This window comes from Ornithorhynchus anatinus, chromosome 19 (genome assembly GCF_004115215.2).
Source record: "Ornithorhynchus anatinus isolate Pmale09 chromosome 19, mOrnAna1.pri.v4, whole genome shotgun sequence".
Taxonomy (NCBI): domain Eukaryota; kingdom Metazoa; phylum Chordata; class Mammalia; order Monotremata; family Ornithorhynchidae; genus Ornithorhynchus; species Ornithorhynchus anatinus.
Genome location: NC_041746.1, coordinates 23,036,721 through 23,042,720, shown reverse-complemented (window position 1 = coordinate 23,042,720; position 6,000 = coordinate 23,036,721).

Below are 6,000 nucleotides of genomic sequence, written 5' to 3'. Positions count from 1 at the left end.
CACGAGGAAGGAATCTCCAATCCCCCACCACCTCCACCCCTTTGCACATTGGGATTCAGACCCCACCCCCACCTCCGCCACTTGTCTGCTGTGTGAACTTGGGAGAGCCGCTTAAGTTCTCTGGGCCTCAGTTACCTCATCTTTAAAATGGGGATTAAGATTGTGAGCCCCAGATGGGACAACCTGATTACCTTGTATCTACCCCAGTACTTACAACAGTGCTTGGCACATAGTAATTGCTAAACAAATATCATTATTATTATTAATAAGAGCCTCCAGTGGTTGCCCATCCACCTCCGCATCAAACAGAAACTCCTCACCAACAGCTTTAAATAACACCATGAGCTGGCCCCCTTCTACTCATCTCACCGATCACCTACTACAGCCCAGCCTACATACTTTGCTCCTCTGGCACCGGCTTACCTACAGTGCCCGGATCTCCTTCATCTCGCCGCCGATCCCTCTCCAACTTCCTCCTCCAGCCTGGAACTCCCTTCTCCTCCATATACACCAGACCACCACTCTCTCCACCTTCAAAGCATTGTTAAGGTCACATCTTCGCCGAGCGGCTTCCCTCTTTTCCCAGGCTCCCTCACCCTATTGTATCACTCAAGTACTCGGATCTGTGACCTTTGGATATTTGCCTCACCCTCAACTCCATAGCACTTAAACACATTTTAAAATTATATATTATAAATTATTTATATTCATGGCTGTCGTCTCTCCCTCTCAACTGAAAGCTCGCTGTGGGTAGGGAACGAGACTGCTGACTCTGTTCTATTATGTTCCCCCAAGCACTTAGAAAAATGGTCTGCACATCGTAGTCGCTCAATAAATACCACTGATTGACTGGTATCGATGACCCACTTGATAAAGAGAGCAACTATTTTCAGGACTTTCCTATAAAGCAAATACGAATTACCCATGGATGGGATAAATTGTTCAATCACATTTGAGTGCTTACTTTGTGCAGAGCACTGTACTAAGTCCTTGGGAAAGTACAACAGAGTTGGTAGACACATTCCCTACCCATAAGGAAATTACAATATAGATAAAACACATTAGGCAAAAGTCACTGTAATGCACTGGAATAGGGAAAAGTCTAGAAACATGCTGCATTTTCAAATGTGGGGAAGAATACAGTGATTAAAGCTTTAGTCCCATTAGGGGGTTGGAGGAAGTTTTTTATTAGGTTAAATATTAGAACAATTAGCATGTCAGAAAATTTTTTCTCGTTTTTTATATTTCTTTCTTTTATTCCCTAAAGTGAAAAGAATAATTAACTGAAATCCAATTAGTGTAGCCTTAGAACACCTGTTCCACAAATCCTTTGAATAACTTCTTCATATTATTATTTTTGCCTTGGTCTTTGTTTTAAGATGAAATTCATATCCCTATCCAGTAGCTCTTAGGAGCTCCGAGATTTGCATATTATAGAGAAGGAAAGAGCCTGTTTGTAAAAGAAACATGGAAATGAAAAAGATCAAACTCGTAGAGGGTATATAAGAGCATCAATAGCTACTTAACCCTCTTTTAACCAAATACAGCTTGGAGCTTTCTTAAATGGAGCTTAACCGACAAATACAATTCAAAAGAGTGTTGGTGGGAAATCTATTTTATTTTTGTTTAATGAGGAAAATCAAACTAAAATCCAGCGGTGATGGGATACTTAGACTCCTTTTCAGTATCCCAGAGGGATGCTGGTTAGGTCAAAGGTCAAAAGAGCATTTTCGCTCAAAACGCTTAATCTGTGGTAAACGGTCTTCCTCAAAGACACTGTAAGCAGACCGATTCAATAGCCACATATCAATTATTCAGGGATTTATTATCCAATTTGTGGATCATCCAGACTATGGATTTTCCTCCTCCTCACCCCCGCCCCCCACCCATCACCCGCCTCCTCCAACTCATCGACTCCATCGGAAATTGGAAGGGAAACGAAGAATGATCAAATGGAAATCTCCCAGTTTCGCTCCAGTAAAATATTAGGTCAGGAAGGAGTTTGGGATTGTCCAAGAACTCCATTTATCCATGCTCATCGAATCAAAGTTTTTAATTGTCCTTAAATTATCCAGCAATTTCATTACCCAGTAGTTAGCCGGTGGAGAGTAGACCAATAATTCCGAGATATAAGAATGATTTGATGCTCATGAACGGAGAAGGATTAGACAAGCAGCTAAAGATGACTCAAAGTGAAACAAGTATAACGTGATTGCATTCCAAGACTTGGGGAGATGAGGATCGAAGTCAGCAAGAGAAGTGAAATAACTTTAAAAGGGAGAGGAAGGGCACAATGGAAAAAGGTGGAAAGATAAAAGGGATCCAAATGACTTGATTGCAGGAGTTTCACCAGCTCAAAAAACCTCACTCAGTCACTGCATGGGAAAGATGGTTGGATAACAAGCTGTCAAGTTAGCTAAATCCAGTACTCTACAGAGGCTTGGGTGACAAATGGGAAATCCACAAAAACTATGTGATTTCACCAAAGTGTATAAGAATTAACATGATTGTGTAGGGACAAAGTGAGAAAACCTGGTTTAGTGGAAAGAGCACAGGCTTGGGAGTCGGAGGATGTGGGTTCTAATGCCAGCTCCGACACTGGTCCGCTGTGTGACCTTGGGCACGACACTTCACTGTGCCTCAGTTACCTTATCTGTAAAATGGGGATTGTGAGCCCCATGGAGGACAAACTGATTACCTTATATCCACCCCAGTGCTTAGAACAGTACTTGGCACGTAGTAAGCACTTAAATACCATTATTATGAAAAGCTAAAGGAATAAAGAATGTAAAACTAGAATGAGACACATCAATCAATTAATGGTATTCACAGAGTGCTTATTTTGTTCAGAGCACTGTACTAAGCGCTTGAAGGAACAATATAAACAGAGTTGGTGGGTGCAAATTCCCTGCCCACAAGGAGCTGACAGGCTAGAGAAGGAGGCAGACATTAAAATAAATTATGGATATGCACCTAGGTGGTGTGGGGTGAAAAGAGGGTACAAATCCAAGTGCAAGGGTGATGCCGTAGGGAGAGGGAAAAGGGGAAATGAGGGAGTAGGCAGGGAATGTGTCAGTTTTTTGCTATATTGTACTCTCTCCAACGCTTAGTACAGTCCTTTGCTAAATATATGATCTGCTTTACTCAAATATGATTGAATCAATGACAGAAGGTCTCTTGGAGGAGATGTAGTTTTAATAATGCTTTGAAGGTGGGGAGACTGGTGGTTTGTCGGATGTGACGGGGAAGAGATTTCCAGGCCAGAGGCAGGAAATAACTATTCCTTAGGTATTTTCAGTGGATAAAACCCAAGCACACCCATGACTATTCCACACTGCCTTGTGAAACAAAAGAAAAGGCACTAGAAGAAATTTCACACGCCCAACATCTTCTGGAAAGAGGCAAATTGAACAGAATTTCATAGTCATCAAAACTTGATTTATGAAGGAGAAAGAAAGGTATTAACTAGATTCTCTGGAAAGAAGGGAAAATTGACAACACCAATGCAGAAAAAGATAAAAGGAAGGAGAGAAGGGGAGGACAGGGAATGGAAGGGCCTGTGTGGTTAGAAGGGTCAGATTGTATGCAGAAGCTGCCGGTGATTTGAGGGTAAAAAGCCAATTAGTAGATTAAAGGGTAAGAATCCAAATTCTAAACTGGAGGGGTGATAATGAAAGCAGCCAGGAAAGGATTAGAATAAAAAGTGATAAGAGTATTCGGCTGAAAGGGAATGCGTCCAACACAAATAGGAAAAGAAAGTAATATATTGAAAACAAAACTCCATAGTTTAATCAAGAGCAGAGGAGGGGGAAGTGTTCAGATAAAAAAAAAATGGGTGATTTTAAGTTTTAAGTATCCTGAAATCAATGCATCCCCAACTGCTCTTCAAAATCCCAAATTGAACAGACACATTCCCTGCCTACAAAGAGCTTACAGTCTAGAGGGAGAGACGGACAATATTAGAAATAAATTATGGATATGTACATAGGTGCTGTGGGGCTGGGAAGGGGGATGAATAAAGGGAGCAAGTCAGGGTGACGCAGAAGGGAGTGGGAGAAGAAAAAAGGAGCACTGAGAAACTTCAGTATGTTATATTATCCCAAGAGTTCAGCACAGTGCATTGCACCCAGTGGATGCTTAGTAGATACTATCATCTCTATTACTTTTGGAGGGAATGTTTGATCCTGATCACATTATGTAAAATAGATGCCTTCAGGTTAGGAATATAACCCACCGCTTCTCTGTGTTCTCTGAAAAGACCTTACTGCATTCCCATGTGGCTTTCACCATCTTCCACCTTTGGGCATTTGATAGGTTCCTCAACCCCACAGCAGTCGTCATATCTTTCATTCATTCATATTTAGTGAGCACCTACTAGACTTTTAGTCTTCTACTAGTCTTCTAGACTGTGAGACCATTGTTGGGTAGGGATTGTCTCTATCCGTTGCCGAATTTTACTTTCCAAGCGCTTAGTACAGCGCTCTGCACACAGTAAGTGCTCAATAAATGATTGAATGAATATTATGTGCACAGCGCTGTACTAAGCGCTTGGAAAGTACAATTCAACAATAGAGACAATCCCTGCCCACACCAGGCTTACTTTATATAAAATATTTATATTATATTGTTAATTCATTCATATGCTATTAAGCTCTTTGTGGGCAGGGAATGTGTCTGACATCTCTCTTGTAATGTACTCTTCCAAGCGCTTAGTACAGTGCTCTGCATATAATAAGCACTCAAGAAATGCCACTGCTGATGATGATCTAAGGTTGAATATGGTCTTGAGAGAGAACAGGAGAAGATTTACAGGGAACATTCAAAATAAATCTGCAAATTGTGGTATTTGTTAAGAGCATATTATGGGCTAAGTGTTTAAACACCAGACTAGGCACAAGACAATCAGGCCTTGGCCCACATGGGGCTCTCAGTCTAAGGAGGTGAGAGAACAGGAACTGAATCCCCATTTTACAGATGAGGTAGCTGAGGCACAGAGAACTTAAGTGATTTACCCAAGGTTCCAAAGCTGACAAGGGGCTGAGCCAGGATTAGAACCCGGGTTTTGCTCTTTCCCCTTTAAAGGACCTTCAGAGGTAGAAGAGAATTTTTCAAGCCATCATCTCAGTCAATCAATAGCATTTAGCGAGTGCTTACTGCACGCAGAGCATTTTGTGAAGCGTTTGGGAGAATAAAATACACAGAGGGAGAGGGAGGTATGCAATGGCACAAAAAAATGGGATACAGTATATGTAGGTGAGTGCTGTGGGATTGAGCAGAGGTCATGAGTTCAAATCCCAGCTCTGCCACCTGTCAGCTGTGTGACTGTGGGCGAGTCACTTCACTTCCCTCTGCCTCAGTGACCTCATCTGTAAAATGGGGATTAAGACTGTGAGCCCCACGTGGGACAACCTGATTCCCCTGTGTCTACCCCAGCGCTTAGAACAGTGCTCTGCACATAGTAAGGGCTTAAATACCAACATTATTATTATTATTATTGAGCAGGGGGTGAATACCAACTGTCCAAGTGCATAGATGTTGAGGAAGGGAGAGGGAGTAGGGGGGAAAGAGAACTTAACTGGGGAAGACCTCTTGGAGGAGATGTGAACTTAATACGGCTTTGAAGGTAGGGAGAGTGGCGGTCAAGCCTACGTGGGAAGGGGAGGGAGTTCCAGGCTAGAGGGAGGTTACGTGAAAGGGGTCGGTGATGAGAACAGAGCAGAGTGATTAGGTTGGTGCTAGAGTCAGTCAGTAAATCATATTTACTGAGCACTTACCCTGTGCAGAGGACTGTATTAAGTGTTTTGGAGAGTACCATATAATAAGACAGACCCATTCCCTGCCCACAACTAGTTTACAGTCTAGAGGGGGATATAGACATTAATATAGAGTGTGGAGGCTGGGCAGTAAGCAGGAGATCAGTGAGTTGAGGTAAGAGGGTGGGGGAGAAACTCCGCTGCTTCTCACAGCACACCAAATGGCTAACATAAGGCCAAAGACTCC